This window comes from Mus caroli, chromosome 5, assembly GCF_900094665.2.
Source record: "Mus caroli chromosome 5, CAROLI_EIJ_v1.1, whole genome shotgun sequence".
NCBI lineage: Eukaryota > Metazoa > Chordata > Mammalia > Rodentia > Muridae > Mus > Mus caroli.
Window position 1 is genome coordinate 100,133,404 of NC_034574.1, and position 17,454 is coordinate 100,150,857.

The 17,454-nt window shown below is 45.6% G+C and overlaps 1 protein-coding gene and 1 pseudogene across 1 annotated transcript in view; one reads left to right on the forward strand and one right to left on the reverse strand.

Annotated features, from left to right (window-relative positions):
* The window catches only part of Tgfbr3 (transforming growth factor beta receptor 3), a 180,037-nt gene that overhangs the window by 126,051 nt on the left and 36,532 nt on the right, over positions 1-17,454 (reverse strand). The window lies entirely within an intron of this gene.
* On the forward strand, positions 12,196-12,937 carry LOC110294654 (annotated as a pseudogene).

Here is a 17,454-nt window from a genome sequence, read left to right on the forward strand (position 1 = left end):
TTTTTCCTTTTTGGTTGTACTGAGTATTGAACCCAGGGCCTTGTGAATTCGAGGCAAACACTCTACCACTGAGACCCAGCCCTAGCAGATGCTCATCTCATCACTCAGCCCACCTGAGGATTTCTTTCACCTTATGTTCTGAAAATCATGACAGAATGTGGTTCCCATTTACTGGGCTCAGTAAACACATCAACACTGACATGAAGTATTTAAGACCATCAGTATCCATCTTCTTCATGTAAGTATGATATAAAATACTTACCCCTCCCCCAAATCAAACTGAGAGCTTGACTCTAAAATGGTCATTTTTAATTGCTCTCACATAATGGATAGTCTTAGTAAAGCAAATGTCTTAATGTTACCATGTGTGGTTTATCTAGCGCCTCCTCAGCATCTCCCGTTTCTACAGCTAGAAATATAACAGATGCTGACTGTGGTTCCGCGTCAGAAGAGACTCTGGTCTAGCTAAGGATTCTCAGACTCGCCACGCAGCCTCTACTTAGCATATTGGCTTTGCAGTAAGAGCAGTCCTTTGAATTCTGCCTTGCGCTTTGGTCGCTGTCTCAGCTGAGGTGAGGTTGGAGGGAAGACACCATGACAGTCATCTCCAGCCACCTAACGGTCGGACGGTACTTTTTATAAGGGCTTATTCATTTATTCATATTTTGCCCATGTTGGGGATCAAACTTGAGGGATGTGTGTGTGTGTGTGTGTGAATCTATGCATATATGTGTACATGAGAAGAGAGACCAGGGGTCAAGCCTGGGTATTATTCCTCAGGAGCCATTCACCTTGTTTGGGGTTTTGTTGTTATTGGTTTGGTTTGCTTTGTTTCGTTTTTTGAGACAGAATGTCTCTTTGGGACCATGGGCTCACCATCAGGCTAGGCTGTCAGGCCAGTGAGCCCCAGGAATCTACCTGTGTCTGTCTCCCCAGCATGGGGACAGGGAACAAGCATGCACATCATGCCTGACTTTCCACATGGATTCTGGAAACGGAACTTGAGGACTTGTGCTTACGCAACAAGCACCTGATGAACCAAACTATCTCCCCAACTGGAACCTTGCACACACGCTAGGCAAAGACTGGCATAAGCTGCATCCTCAGCTAACAACATTTTTACAACCAAGGAATACTGCTCAAAAGTCCTGTGATCCATCTTCCGAGATCTGCACTTGACAAACTTTAGAGAATTACAGGCATTAATCCATAGTGACAAATGAGATTTGATGTCCTCTTCCTACCAAGGTCAGCTACAAAGAACACTCTAACCTTGGCAAAGTCAGACAAACAGGAACTCTGGGGTGGGAAGGGGAGGGGGTGAGAGAGAGACAGAGACAGAAAGACAGAGACACAGAGAAACAGAAAGACAGAGATAGAGAGGCAGACAGAGAGACAGAGACAGAGAGACAGAGATGGAGAGACACAGAGACACAGAGAGAAACAGAGATGGAGAGACATAGACACAGACACACAGAGAGAGGGGCTGCAAATACTGCTTTTCTTAAATACCCCTTTAATTTTCAGGCCGGAAAGTTCAGGAATGCCTGTTTGACCTCAGCCACCTTCTTCCTGCTGCCTCTAACGGCTCGCTCTATGCAATCCCTGTGGAGACAAGCCTCCAAGAGCTCTGGCCTTGCCAGGATAAATTTTGGCTCATGTCCTCCAGCAAGGCCACGAGTCCTCTGAAGGTCAAAATAAATGCGGATTATTTCCAACACGAAAGGAAGTATGTTTTCTGGAACGAGGGCCCCAGCTCAGCCATGAGGATGGTACTGATAACCAGGGGGATGTGAGCTGCCGTGAGCTTAGATCTCTCGGGCCTTTGCAGTAAATACACACCAACGGTGGCTGCGATGAGCTTGTCACTAATGATTTAAACTTTAAACTGTGGCATGTAAACTCATATTCCAGCACCGTCACAGGAAAGGCTTGCTTGACACACTAGTCAAGTTTTTCTCTTTTTGTATTTGAATGAATGTGTTTCCACAAATCCTTGTTGTAGCAAATGACTTCCTTGTGCTGGGAGTCCAAAAAGGGAAGATAAGAATCGTAGCAGAGAAAGAGTTTTTCAATGTCTACCTCTCATGAAGGGCTAAAATTCCTTTTATTTCCAAATGCTGAGGCATACAGCTGCCAGCCATCTACAGGCCTGGATTACAAGCATGATTCATTCTCTCTCTCTCTCTCTCTCTCTCTCTCTCTCTCTCTCTCTGGTGCAGGAAAACAAAAGGAAATCTCAACTGTAGTTTATTTAAGAAAATGAGTACCAGAGAAATGAAAGGCTGGCCTCAAACTTGCAGCAATCCTCCTGCCTCTTCCTCTCCATCTGCCAGGATGCCCAGTTCCTCCTTTTTCTCACGTGTGTAAGTGTGCACGCACAGGTATGGATGTGGATGTGAATGTGGAGGTTGAGGTCAGCTGTCTTCCCTTGTGACTCTTGCTTTATATGTTGAGGCAAGGCCTTTGTCTCGAACCCAGGGCTTTCTGATTCAACTAGTCCAGCTAGCCTCCTGCTCCAAGGGTCCTGCCTCGACCTCCCAAGCACTGGGCCACCACACCCACCTGGCATCTCCCGAGGTACTAGCAATCTAAACTCGGGGCCTCACATTTGCACAGCACGTACTTTCTCACAGAGCCTTATCCTCAGCCTCTCTCTCTTATCCTTCACTATTGCATGTGTGTGTACACGCGTAGGTGGCAATCAGGGGACACTATGGCTCCAGTGCTCCCCTTACACCTTCCTGTGGGATCTGGGGCCAAACTCAGGTCCCAGGCTTGCACAGAGGTTGGTTACTTTACCTGCTGAGCCATCTTTCCCGTCACTTTCAGTCCTTTTTGCTCTACACATGCCTTGTTGTTTCCTGGTTTCATTTCATACACAGCATGACTGGAAGTTAGTATTTCAGATTCCCCACAGACCTGCAGTATCTCACCCCCAGGGCCTCTACACCACTCAGAGAGGCGTGGGTCAATTGAGCATGTTTGCCATGGGCCTACACGGATGCACACTGTGCTTCTTTACAGAGGTGGCCAAAATATGTGTTTGGGGAAACCGAAAAGAAATGAGGCCAAAGCAATAAGCAGGATGTAATTATGTGCACCAGTGGGACATTTACTGCATGCGCTTTCTAGAAGTCTAACGTAAACACTGGCTCACTTACGTCTTTCACTTGTGTATAAGTGCTGCAGCACTGCGTGTTTGGCCACACGGCTGTTAACTATATTCAACAGGCACGCTCCACCCTGTCTCTCACACACTTGGGATTGAACCTGGGACCTTGCACATGCTAGGTAAGTACTGAGCCATGCCCACTGCCCTTGGATGTGTTTGTTTGAACATCATGCATCCTGTTGGTGGCTAAAGCCCCTTAGCCTTGGGGGTGGTTGTTTGCATTTTGTCCCATAGATTTTCTTAGCTTTCTTTTTAAAACACATCTGGTGGCTTATCGTGTAATTAGAAATTACTTTACTAAAATTACATGCTGTGGACACAGGCCTCTTGACATGGAGGAGTGCTGATTCCAAAGGGCTGTTCATGATCCTCTGCTGAGAGCTGATCTCCACCTGAAGAGGACACTAGGAGTGGGCATCCTCCAGTCACACAGCCATTGGTGACTGAATTCCCAGGATGAAATGGAATCTCATAGCAGGGTGTCCCTGCTGGATACTAAGGTCTGTCAGCATAGCCACAGTCCCAGACTCCAGGGTCATCGGTCACACCTCTAGGTCTGAGGCCAAGACTGACGACTTCCACACAGCCTCGCCTTCAGCTCCAGGGCTACTCCATATATCTTGGTCAGCTTCATTTCTGTGATTGCAATATTCTTCTTGAAGTCCCTGAGAGAGTGGATTGGCAATGAGCAGGGAGAGGGAAAACACTGTACGCTCAGTCAGAGGTGAGAATCAGAATCTTTCTGTTATTGGTTTGGGTTTGGTGTGTGTGTCTGTATGTCTGTGTCACACAGCCTTGCTGTGCAGCGACAAATGGCCTTGAACTTGGTGTCCTTCTGCAGAGTCTCCCAAGTACTAGGGAGAGTTAGCCCAGAAGCTTGGAATCTTGACTAGACCTTATGAAGGTCATGACCTTTCTGAGTCTAAGTGGCTTTCAGATACCAGTTTATAGAAGTGATGTCACGTGTGATGTAATACCATGAAAGAACAGGTATGCAACATCACAGGTGCTTCGTCTACAGAGAGCAACCAATGAGCATGCTCAATCCATACTTTTTGGACAGCACGGTCGCTCTCAGGGTCACTGCGCATCACCATAATATGCCATATGATAATTAGCATAATATGATAATTACAGGTAGTAATTAGCATAACCGTAAACATACTACCTGATCACAGCAAAACTCAGCTGCACAGCTGTTATAGTGTCACAGGCTTTGGATAAACACTGGAAAGAGACCTAAATGCCTGTCACTGGTGGCACAGTAACCCTGCAACACATGTGCCGCATTACCAGGGGTGCGATGTGTACGATGGAAGTGTCTCACTGCTGGGACATGCAAGGAATAGCTAGTTGCTATGATGCTTGTGATTCCGGCACTCGGGAGATGGAGGCTACGGTGTCAGACCCTGGCTGAAACACGTGTGGATACACACAAAGGAAGAAAGGAAGAAAGAAGAAGGAGGGAGGGAAGAAGGAAGGCATTAACCTCCTAAATCTTTAAGACTGTACACATGTATATAAACATACAGAAAAAGGACTGACTGAATGAAGGTGAACAATCAACTGTAAATGGCGTTTTCCTAAGATGAAGGCCATGCCAGAGATAACCTGGGAAAGGAAGAGGTCTGACTTTGCTCTATGTCTTTCCACATCACCTGTGTGTGTATAAGTGTGTGTGTGTGTGTGTGTGTGTGTGTGTGTGTGCCTATTTAAGACAGGATCTCATGTGGCCACAGGCCTGATTTTACTATGGAGCCAAAGGTGACATTTAACCCTTGCCTCCACCGCCCAAGTGGTGGAAATACAGGCTACGATGTATGTGTGTTACAATGTGTGCTACAATGCCCTATGATTCAATGGGGGCTGAACCCAGGGCTTCATGTATGCTTAAAGTGCACTCCACCAACTGAGCTATACCCAGCCCACCTGGTTATTTAACTCTTGCCGTGCACATGGTTGTCCTGTTACTTGCATCATTAAAAACTAAAACAGGAAGCCTTCTTTATGCTGCAAGTAATTCAGACCAAGGCCAATGCTGTTTGATTAGTTTCTGCCCTGGTTGTCTTGTTTCAGGACAGTACCACAGAAACAACTCCAGTATCCCCCCAGGAGGCAGAACTCTGTCCCCTCTCCTTGAACGGCACCTTCCTGTCATGTTGAAAGCTTTGGCCCAATTTCTCCTTTCACTCTAGTCTGCAATCCTGCAGAGCTGTGGTCTTAGCTAGGTCAGACATGATGCTCAACACCTGCAATCCTGTCACTTGGGAGGCAGGAGCAGGAGGATGGCCACAAAGCCCAGGCTATCCCGAGCCAAAGAGCTAAACACACATACAAAAAGCAGTTCTGAAAAGATCTAGCTTTGCTTCTGGTCTCTGCCTGTATCATCTGAGGCTCCATTCTCTCGTGCATAATTCTCGTGCGTAATAGAGTTTGCCTGTGCTTTGCAGTGAGTCCAAATATTTGAAATGTTCAAAATATGGCAGTGTTTATCATAAATTTAGGTGCACAAGAGACACTGCGTACTGGAGACTGAACCCAGGGCCTTGCACATGCTGGGCTTCACTTAGCATAAAAAACTCCCAGGCATGGTCTTTGTATGTTTTCTTGCCTTCTTGGTCAGGAAGCATCTGGAGAGGTAGGACTAAGAGATGCATCTCTGTTTGAATTTCATCTCTGAATCAATCAATGCAAGCAACATAAAGAGCAGAAACACAGCCAAGGGAACCTGGCCATCCATCCCTGCTGCACTTGACTCAAAACACATTAAAAACAGAATTAAGAAGAAAGTAGTTTTGCTTAGATAAAAGCCCTTCCCATTAAAAGTGGAGAGCACCAGCCCACTTGTGGGTTCAAGCAAACACCAGGCCTTGCCAAAGCTAAGCTTCTGTCCCTCCCCCTCCACCGTACCCTATACCACCATAGAGGAAGAAGGTCCTGGGTGGCCTTGGAGATGTGAGGTGTAGTGCTAGGCACACAGTTAGCATTTGAAGTTTCAAATCACAGCAACCAGAGGCACAGAACCAGGGCAGACACACCCAGGCTGGTAGTTTACAGCATGGGATGGTTCTGGCTTCCATTCTCAGCGTGCGTCACCTACAAGCTAGTTAATCGTAAAAAAACACCATTCTCAGTGGTAACTGGGAAAGAGTCCCCAGGAAACAGGACTAAGAAGACTCTAGCAGTTGTCCGCAGATCTCCTGTTTTTCAACAGTTTTCGTTTCCTGTTCCAAACCTGTCTAAAAACTGCTCTTACCAAAGTAACTGATGGCTATTTCCTGTCCTTGATGGACAGTGCCAAAGAATGGCCAGGAGGAGACACAACGGAGGACCCCCAGTCACCCTCCCCTTCCTATGTATCTGTGTATGTCTCTGGCCCTTAACAGATACTTACAGAATGATCAGAGATACAGGGAGACAGGATCTGTGGTAGAGAAGAGAGCAAAGCCTTAACTCTCCCAGGGGCACATTTTCAGCCAATCCTATTTACAACAATAACAGCACGTGTCATCAAAAAGCTGAAACTCACCCTGTTTGGGTAAAGGTGCTGCCACTCCCTGATCACTGAATGAATGTATCTATTCAGTCTCTCTGACCCACATTCAGAAGGCAAGGTAGCTATGACCAGTGCAGGCTTCTCTCCAACTGACTTGTTATTAACATGCCTACTGGCTGAGAGATGCCAGAGACACGGTTGGCTGCAATGTCCAGAATAGCATCCTGCTGCTAGCTTGAACCACCCTAGGGAATCTGACAGCACAGCCAGGGCACCCTTGAACAAGCCTCTTCCTCACTCCTAAGGCAACAGCACCTGGGACTCTGGCAGTGACAGGATAACCCTGGAAGAGTCTAGGGCTGTTTCCCCTAGTTTACAATTTCTTGGTATGAAGCACTAGCTTCGAGACTGGGAGATGGCTCAGTAGATAAAGTACTCGCTTTGCACTCGTGAGGTCTTGAGTTCAGATCCCCAGAATCCAAGTGAAAAACCAGGCATGGTGGAGAAAGAACACTTGAAATCCCACCATTGGTAAGATGGGACAGAAATATGTGGGGCTTGCTGGCCAGCTGGCCTGATCTAGTTGGTGAAGTCCCAGGTCAATGAGAGACCCTGTCTCAGACAAAAAGTACAAAGTGTCTGAGACATAAGGCTCAGGTTATCCTCTGCCCTCTCCCAAGCATGTGTACACACAGAGTAGTGCACCCACACACACATGAACATGCATGCGTGTGTATGCACATACACAGAGACTAAATACATAAATTACTAGATTTGCCAGCACCAAGTCTCATCCCGCATGATGAATCCCCATATATGACCAACTGACCTCCCCACCTCCCCATCAGTATTTTGGCCTCATTAGTGAGCTGAAGGAAAGAGAATCTGCCTTAAGGGCTTTGGAGCTGAATTCACAGCCTCGAGTGCAGGCCTGGTGCTGAGATAATGGAAATCAGCAGGATGCTTGAGGTTAGGCTTTAACTGAAATCCTTGGTTAAAGGAAAACTAAGGCTGATCTGGTTTAGTTGATCGACAGGAGACCACAGGATGAACTATCAGGAGCAAACAATAGCAACTGCCACAGGAACTGCATTGGCCTCAAGGGCGAGATACCTTTGAGACAGTGCTCTGGTCCCACAACAGCTGGCTGGGCCCCAGGGCTCACAGCCTGTTGGGAAATGAAGGGCTGAGGGGGCAAAGGTGGACCTGAATTGTTCTGAGAAGGAACTCTGGTTTAAGCCAGTTCCCATCAGTGTCATTGCAGCTGACGGCACACCCCACCTCCAGGCTCTCTCCTCTGTTCTCCCTCAGCTTCTTGATGTCTACAGAGCAGGGTGAGGGCCTTCAGGACTTCATGGGTATAGCGAATGCAGGGAGACACACCAGACTGAAAGGCAACAGCTATGGAATCAGGAAACCTGGGAATGCAGAAGCACCCAGGACACAGGTCAGAAGAAGCGCCAAGCTTCACAGTAGACTCATAGATGTCAGTAGCCCAGCCTTTCTGTAAGGGAAAGCCTAACAACCAGTTCTTCGCAAGCAACAGACCATTGTTCCTCATAAAAGGAAGAACTCAGGGAGGATAACCCCCCAAATCCAGCTGTTCCCAACACAGCTGCAGACTCAAATGCAGCTCCATAGTTTACCGAAGGACACGACCAGGCGCTGGAGAGAGGGCGCAGAGGCTAAGAGCACACTTGCTCTTCTTCCAGAGGACCAGAGTCCAGTTTAGTCCCCATCATCCATGTCAGATGGCTCACAACTGGCTGTAACTCCAGCTCCAGAAAATCAGATGCCCCCAGAGAGGCGCGCGCACACATACACACTAAAATAAATATTCTTTAAAGACATAATTTAAAAGACAATTTCAAGAATTTGAACCTCTAGTACTAACAATGACTTGCATCTAAACGCACTGCCGAGAAGTGAGGCCCATGCAGCACCACACAGGGGCCCCAGTCTTGGCCTGTCTTTCTCTGACATAACCAAGATAAGCTCACCCTGGGATGTTCTGTCCAGTGACGAAGGATGCCAGCATTCTGGGGCCTTGTGTACGCCCCCCATGGGGGACAGAATACTTCCAGGCTACTTTTGTTTGGTTTGTCTTTGTTTTGGTTTAGCCGTGGCAATCTGGCAGGCTGTCCATGGTGTGGATGCCCTCGGCTTGAAGTGCTTGTTCATTTTTGTAAACAGAGCCCAGTTACCACAGCGACTGGTGTTGGGCGCAGCTGCCTAATAGCAGAGGTCACTCTGAGCTTTCCTTGGGCCCTAAGGTCTGTTCCTCTGCATCTGTGCACAGTGATCAACAGGATCTCCTACTTCACCCAGGAGTGCCGACCCTGAGGGCTGCAGAGCGGCTGTGACAGGCAAACAGGATTTTGCCCCTCTGACAGGTCTTGTCCTGGAGGCTCAGGAAGAGTAAAGGGCATGAGAAGAGAGGAAACTTCCTCTCTGGGATTTGAGCAGTCCCCAGGACAGAAGAGATCTTGGAGAGGTGAAACTGGCCCTGGGCCAGAGACACTGTGTATTGTCAGGTCCAAAAGAAACTTAGGACAAATGGCTAACTGTAATGCCCGTTAGCATACCTAAGCACATGTGGGCATCCAGGCTCACTCAGTACCTGTGAGCACTTCTCACCCCACCCCACCCTAAACTCCTCCATTTCATAGACTTCCCTTCCCCAGTTTCTGATTCCTAGATAATCCTGCTATTTCAGCAAGGAAATCTCTTGGCCCCCTCTTGGTCATCTCTTGGCCCTCCTTCTCTTTTGATCCCCTCTCTCTTGGGACCCTCTCTCCTGGTTCCTTCTCTCTTGGGCCCCTCTCTATCTTGGGCCCTTCTCTCTTGACACCCTCTCTCTTGGTCCTCTCCCGGTCATCTCTTCCTCTCTCGCTCTCCGCCTTTCTCTCCTCTCATGGCTGTCTCACTCTGCTGGCCATGTTCAGTGGACTACTCTCTTCCCTGATCTAGACCCTTCCAGATGCTTCTGACTGTAGTCTCCCTCATGTCTACAATAAAGAGCTCCTCAACCACACCCTGGAGCGGCCGTGCCCTCACTATACATGCATGCCATATGCCCTTCCCTGTCCTGGGTGAGGCAGAACCCATCCTCCCAGCCCACAGCAGGAAGCTCACCATTCTACCCAGCAGGAAAAACTGGCCTGGAACCCCAAGGCTTACAGGCAAGAAGCCACTATGACTCTTTCCACCTTCCCAAGGCAACTGTGTTCAAAGGCCTGGGGATCTGCTAGGCCTGTGAATGCGCATGAGTGTGTGATAGGCACAGCACCTGCAGCCTGTCCAAGTGCCCTGGGAATGTCCACCTGTAAAAGTCAGGAGTCGTTAGCCTCCTACCCACAGAATGCAGCTCCTGTCCTCTAGAAACAGGCTTTCTAAGAAAAACTACTATAGAGGATGAATCACTAAGGCCAAGGTGGGTAAAACATGTGCTGTGCAAGAGCCAGAATTTGGAGCCACGGCACCCACACAAATGCCAGATGGGTGTGTGGCAGCCTACCTGTAATCCCAGCACTCAAAGGGCCAAGGCAGGACGACCCTGAAGCTAACCCAACCAGAAAGCTCTGGGCTCACTGGACAGGCCTGTCTAAATATACAATGTAGAGAGTGGTAGAACAAGAGTCGCCATCTACCTCTGGCCTTCCAATGAATATATACCCATAAACATGCATATATCTACACACACACACACACACACACACACAAGACTTCTTTAAAAAATCAAGCCCCTTCTTTTGAGTAAAATCAAATCACCCTGACTGGAGTCCATAGAAGCTACAGGATGTTGTGAACATAAACCCCACTTGGCTGTCTTTGTGACCCACCTTCATTTGAAAAACATGCATATAATAAAATTAGCTGGGTATGTGGCTCACATTTGTAATTATAGCACTTGGGAATTCAGCACTTCCTGGAACAAGGAGATTACCTAGAGTTCAAGGCTAGCCTGGACTATGTAGTGAGTCTGAGGCTACCCTAGACTACAGATAGTAAGAGTATCTCCAACACACACATACACACACACACACACACACACACACACTACACTGGTACCATACTCAGAAACATGGCCATTTAAAAGATAAGTGAAATGAAGACCCGCCTTTCTCAAAAACATTAATTTCTGTCTTTACCGAAAGAACCAATCAGATCATTATAAAGCTGAGAACCCTCTAATTCATCCTAGTAACTCATAAACTTGAAACCATGGGCAGAACCTGCTTTGCAAACAGGATTAAATGTTCAAATCCTGGAATTCTTGAAATTCTTGCCCTTAGATTTTTATTGTAAGCTGGAGGAAAACCAAATAGTTAAGACGTTTGCTCCTGGGCAGACTTCAAAGACTCCCTGTTAGCCTCTGCTCACATAAAGTAATGCTTCCTTCCACTACTGAACAGCAAAATAGTAGTCACAATTAATTACCTCGGGTTAAAGTCCTATTAAATGTAATGGCCAATTTATTTTAACAGGGAGGGCAGACTCTGGACAGGGGCTGGTTCATGGCATGTTCAAATCTGCTCCCTCTGGTTGGGGACAAAGCAATAAGACAAGATGCATGGGTTTTCACAAAGTGTCAGACATGCATGCGGACTTAGAGGAGGTGTTTGGTGTGGAAGCTGTGGGGATTATGCTGGGCTTTATACTTTCACTACTGGATATATTTAATTCATTTATCCATCACCAAGAACAAAACATTTATGACAGCATTATAACTGGAAAGACAATGGCCGTTCTATCCTTTTCCTGCCCATTACCTGTGTGCAGCCCTTCCTCACCCCAACGCTTAGTCTCTTGTTCTCTTGTTTTTCTCTTGTCTAGGCAATCCATGACACCCACACACACACATGTTTGTTTTTGCATATACATATATTCTTGGCTAGATTCCAGATATGAGGAAGAACACTTGGGTTTTTTTTTCTTCCAGGGAACGTATAATCTTGTTTAATATTTTACATTCTAAGTCCATCCATTTTCCTACAAGTTTTAGAGCTGAATAGTATTCCATTTAAATATACTCCAGATTTTCACTACCCAGGTGTTGAATCCGAGTCTTTGCTAAAGTGAACAGCTGTATCGTCTTCGGGTCTGGTTAATTTTAATATTTTTTAATTTGTAATTTATAATAAAGTTTAACAATTAAAATGTAAATAATGAAAACATAAAGCACATATGCCCTTTCTTCCTACATTGTCTACCTCCCTTTGTATTTTGCATATGAATGCTGTTAAGCCTAATAAAGAAAGAGCACTTTTTTCTAAGACCCCCTGATGCAAGAAATTCAACAGCTAAAACTCCAGTACAAGAACAGCTTAGAAAACTCAAAGTTAGGGCTAAGAGTGTGGCTAATGGTGGAGCATAAGGCTCTGGATTAAATCCTTAGTCACCCCCCCCCCCAATAAAGTGGAGAAACTCAAAGTCAGCCTGGAGTGGTGGTGCACACCCATGGTGCCAACACTCAGGGAGTGGAAGATGGAGGGTCAGGAGTTCAAAATCAGCATCGACCAAGATGAAGCTGAGTATCTCCTTCCCTGCCACCGGCTGTCAGAAACTCACTAAAGTAGAAGATGATTGCAAGCTTTGCACGGTCTACGAGAAGTGCATGGCCGAAGAAGTAGCTGCTGATGCTCTTGGTGAAGAGTGGAAGGGTTGTGTGGTCCGGATCAGTGGTGGGATGACAAACAAGGTTTTCCCATGAAGCAAGGCGTTTTGACCCATGGCAGAGTGAACCTGCTGTTGAGTAAGGGGCATTCCTGTTACAGACCAAGGAGAACTGGAGAGAGGAAGCTCAAGTCTGCTTGCAGATGCATTGTGGATGCTAATCTAAGTGTTCCGACCTGGTTATTATAAAGAAAGGAGAAAAGGATATTCCTCGACTGACAGATACTACTGTGCCTCCTCGGTTGGGACCTAAAAGAGCTAGTAGAATCCAAAAGCTTTTTAATCTCTTCAAAGAAGACAATCTCTGCCAATATGTTGTCAGAAAGCCCTTAAACAAAGAAGGGAAGAAGCCCAGGACCAAAGCACTCAAGATTCTTGTTACTCCACGCGTCCTATAACACAAATGCTGATGCATTGCTTTGAAGAAACAATGCACTAAGAAGAACAAGGAGGAGGCTGCAGAATACGCTAAACTTTTGGCCAAGAGAAAGAAGGAAGCCAAAGAAAAGTGCCAGGAACAGATTGCCAAGAGACGTAGGCTCTCCTTGCTGAGAGCTTCTACTTCCAAGTCTGAGTCCAGTCAAAAATAAGTCTTTAAGAATAACAAATAATATCTAATAAAAAGGGGGGAGAGTAACAAAAGAGTAACAAATAAATAATCTGACCTTGAAAAAAAAGATCAGCTTTAGCTACATAAGATGGGAGGAATAGAAGGAGGAAGGGAGAAAGGGAAGGTGAGGGAGGGAAAGGGGGAGGGAAGCAGGGACTGAAAGAGAAAGGGAAGAAGGGGGATGGGGGAAGGGAGGGAAAGGGGGAGGGAAGGAAAAAAGAAGAAAAGGTAGGAAGGAAGGAAGAAAGGAAGGAAGGAAGGAAGGAAGGAAGGAAGGAAGGAAGGAGGGAGGGAGGGAAGAAAAGGAGGAGGAGGGAAGGATGGAAGGAAGGAAGGAAGGAAGGAAGGAAGGAAGGAAGGAAGGAAGGAAGGAAAAGAGGGAGGGAGGGAGGAAGGAAGGGAGGAAGGAAGGTAGGTCGGTCCATCATTTTATTTTCTAACTAGTAAATTTAAACACAATTCTGCACCAAGCAACCAAGAGATGAGTGCTCTGAGGCTACAAGTCCAAATAGACCCTTCCTCCCTAACCTGTGGCCATCATACTGAAAGCTCACCCCTCTACCTGGGAAAGGACAGCCATTCAGGGGCTGTTTTGGGGAGAGGTGTCTAGAGATCAGAGCACTAGCCATACCTTCTAGCTTCCAACCTTCCAGGCTACAGAAGAAAGTCCTTATGCCATCGTATTTCCAACTAGCTCAGGACAGCTCAAGCTGCAAACGTGAGCTTTAGTTATTCTATCACTAGAAAGAAAAATCCTTTTTTGCTAAATTAAGGCAAGAATGCAGTCACTTTTAGATAGTATCTAACTGTCCAGAACTCATTAGCTCACCACCAGCGTTGAGATGGGTTCTCATTAACTGTGGCCCATTGCAGCTCTGCAGGGCAGATACAGAGCTAAGAGTGGAGGTTTCAGGACAATACAAGAAAGAATTTCATGAGCCAGGTAGGGATTTGTACATAAAAGCACCATATTATTAAATCTTCAAAACAATTCAATGAGACAGATACTGCTACCACCTTCATTTTATTGGCAAGAACACTGAACAAGGTCACAAAGCCATTTCATGGAAGAGCTATGTGTGCATCTGGACATGTGACTCTAAGTCAATTCTGAAAGCATTGTGCTCAGTTAACCTCTCTTACTGGGGGCAAGCAGAATCTTCTCTTTAGACTGGATCACATAAATATTGTAAAATACTAAATAAAACTTGTGGTCTGTTGAATAGAGTTCTTTTGATACAAAAACACCCAACATTTCTAATCTATATGCAGTATGTATTGAACTAATAACATACTTCATTGTACCAGTGCGCAGTAAGTTAATTTAGTTCCAAGATCAGAGGTCCAAGTAGTAGCTTAGACATTAAAAGAATCTGGTGCAAGGGCTGGAGAGATAGCTCAGCAGTTAAGGACCCTGGCTGCTCTTCCAAAGGACCCAGGTTCAATTCCCAGCACCCTTGTGGCTGCTCAAAACCATCTGTAATTCCAATCTCTGGGGATCTGATGCCCTCCTCTGGCCCTCCTCAGGCACCAGGCGCAAACATAGTGTGCATGGTGCATAGGCACACATGCCAGAAAAACACTCATACACATAAAAATAAGCATGGAAAGTAAAGAATTGGGTTCAAAATCAGTGACAAATATTTTCTCATGACAGCGTGACAAACACGGTGTCTGGATATTTATGTTTCTGTTAAATATGACTGAAGATGACCATGAATATGGATGCCCATATGGTTGAATATGGTGGCACTGGCCTTAAAAGTGGTGGCTTCCATTACAAAATCTACTACGTGGAATACAGACTCTTGCTCAAAAGCCTGTTTAGACGGACACTTAAGGACACTATCGTGTTGCCTTGCCTAGGGCACTGTGGTTGAGGATATCACTCAGTGATGGAGCCCTTGCCTAGAATGTGGGAGACCCTACGTGTGATCCCTAGCATCAGTCCGACCCCTCAAAAGCTAACTCCAAGGTTTAGGATTCTTAGTCTAACACAAGGAAAAGACAGAGAGTTCAATTCGAGGAAGAGAGAGCCTTGAGAGGAAGGCCGCAGAGGGAGGAGGAATGAGAGGGGAACGGGATGTAAGTGCCCAAACTCAGTACATCTGCCTGAAACTGTCAGAGAACAATACAGAACAAAATAAAATACACTTAGTTCCAAAGTTTGGGATAATTAATTTGGTTTTTAAAGTATTGGATTCTGTAGCACAGCTGGTCTTATTTTTCAAAATTCTCTATTTACAAGTACTAATGCCACCTAACCTATCTTCTTGGTGGTCTTGGTCTGCTTTTTTTAAGAAGCAAAATAACTACCTTGGTAAGGATTATAAGCAGTTATAAATATCTATAACCTACACTGCCTGCTTCAATACAGACATCACAAGCAACTGGTTAACCTTTGCTGAAGCAGGAGGATCACAGCCTAGACAATACGGTTAGGGTTGATCTCAAAAAGTTATGAACAAAGTGATTTGTGAAAAACGGGACTGTTCGCATACAATAAGCTTATATACAACATTACAGCAGAAAAATTCTACAAAACTAGATACTTTTACATTTGTGGTATCTATAAACTGCTGGAACATTCAGCAATAATTCAAAGTTCCTTGTTCGTTGTAGGAAAAAAAATCCTATCTACATTAAATTTTCTACCTTTTAAGGGAAGTAGCTAAAGAAATCAATTACAGGTCCCAAGTTCAGAACAACCCCTTGAATTCCTGTCTCATAAATTATACTGCAGTCTACCCTCTTTACCTCTAACCTTGAACAACACTTATGTATGCTATGCATTTATATGCATATGTATACATATATACATACACACATGTTCACACATATGTACATATACACATATAAATGCATAACATACTTTGATGTTTACAACAATAGAAACTAAGCCTGGGAACTATTTAAGTACATACTAAGTTGTTCAGAGCCAACCTCAGATACAGCGCATCTCAGCGTAAGCAGCATTGTGCAGGAAAAGCAGCTTCTAAAGCAGCTCTTGATTCAGAGGGTAGAGTTACACTGTTCTACGTCTTTGCAAATCTCTTCAATGTCCAGCTTAATGAGAGGCAGCTGGGTTTCAGACCTGCTTCTGCATTCAATTTGTTATGATGCATTATTCTGCTTGAAAGACATGGAGAAATGCGGCCTCACACAGAGTCACGAGTCCCTAGCTTTCCTCGGGAGATTGTTTCCAGGAACCCCTCACCCCACCCCCACCCCCACCAGACATGCTCAAGTCCCTTATGTGAGAAAGCACAGCCAGCACAATACCCTCAGGTACACTTTACTTCACCTCTAGATTACTCCAGTGCCTGGCACATGGGAATACTGTGCGAATAGTTTGTCTATCGGACTATTTGGGAAATAATGGTGAAAAGGACCGTCTATGCATCTTTGGTATATATGCAATTTGCTTTACATACTTCCAATCTGCTTGGTTGAAGCTTTGGCTGTGAATCCCACAGGTGCAGAGGGTTGGCCATCAGAGCTATTGGAAGCTGCAGATCTTAACAGTGTTTCCGTGTCCTTGGGCCTGTGTCCTCTTCCATATCACATCTCGGAGCAGCAAGCAGTCATTTTTAAGGCTTCCTGAAACCCTGCCTCTGAGTCACAGAATGAGCTTTTCCTACTCTGATGCATTAAAATCCATCGCAAACCGGCGTGGTGGCGCACGCCTTTAATCCCAGCACTCGGGAGGCAGAGGCAGGCGGATTTCTGAGTTCGAGGCCAGCCTGGTCTACAAAGTGAGTTCCAGGACATCCAGGGCTACACAGAGAAACCCTGTCTCAAAAAAACAAAACAAAAACAACAACAACAACAACAAAAAGGCATGTACCACCATTGCCTGGCACTTATGTAATTCTTTTGTTAGATCTAAAATTATCTAAAAAATATAAAGACTGAGGCAGAGGCAAGCAGATTTCTGAGTTCGAGGCCAGCCTGGTCTACGAAGTGAGTTCCAGAACAGCCAGGGCTATACAGAGAAACCCTGTCTCAAAAACAACAACTATATATATATATATATATATATATATATATATATATATATATAAAGGCTTTAAGAATCAACTGTTCTGCCCTGTGCTCTGAAGATGAATGGTATCATCATGTGCCGTGTACCAATCATTTGGGAAGCAACACCTCGCTGAGTCTTACAGAATCACCTGATAAGGCACCCTGCTGTGCTGTATCTTTAATGTCACGTGCTCACAGCGTCTCCATTACTCCTGTCAGAAAAGCAGCTAGCTACCGTGACACTCTCAGAGCCATGGTGACAGATGCAAGTTCTCCAAATAATGAATTCTGGTTGGATACACTCTTATCACGGGCAACAAATATTGCCTTTGAGTAAAAGATGCACCCTGTACTTAAGTCAAAACTGCATGCAACGCCTGGATGACCACTGTCTGTACAGTGTTCTTTCAGGGGAATGGTGGTCTATGAAAGACAGACCACTTCAGCTCACAACTCCGCTCTATATAAAGA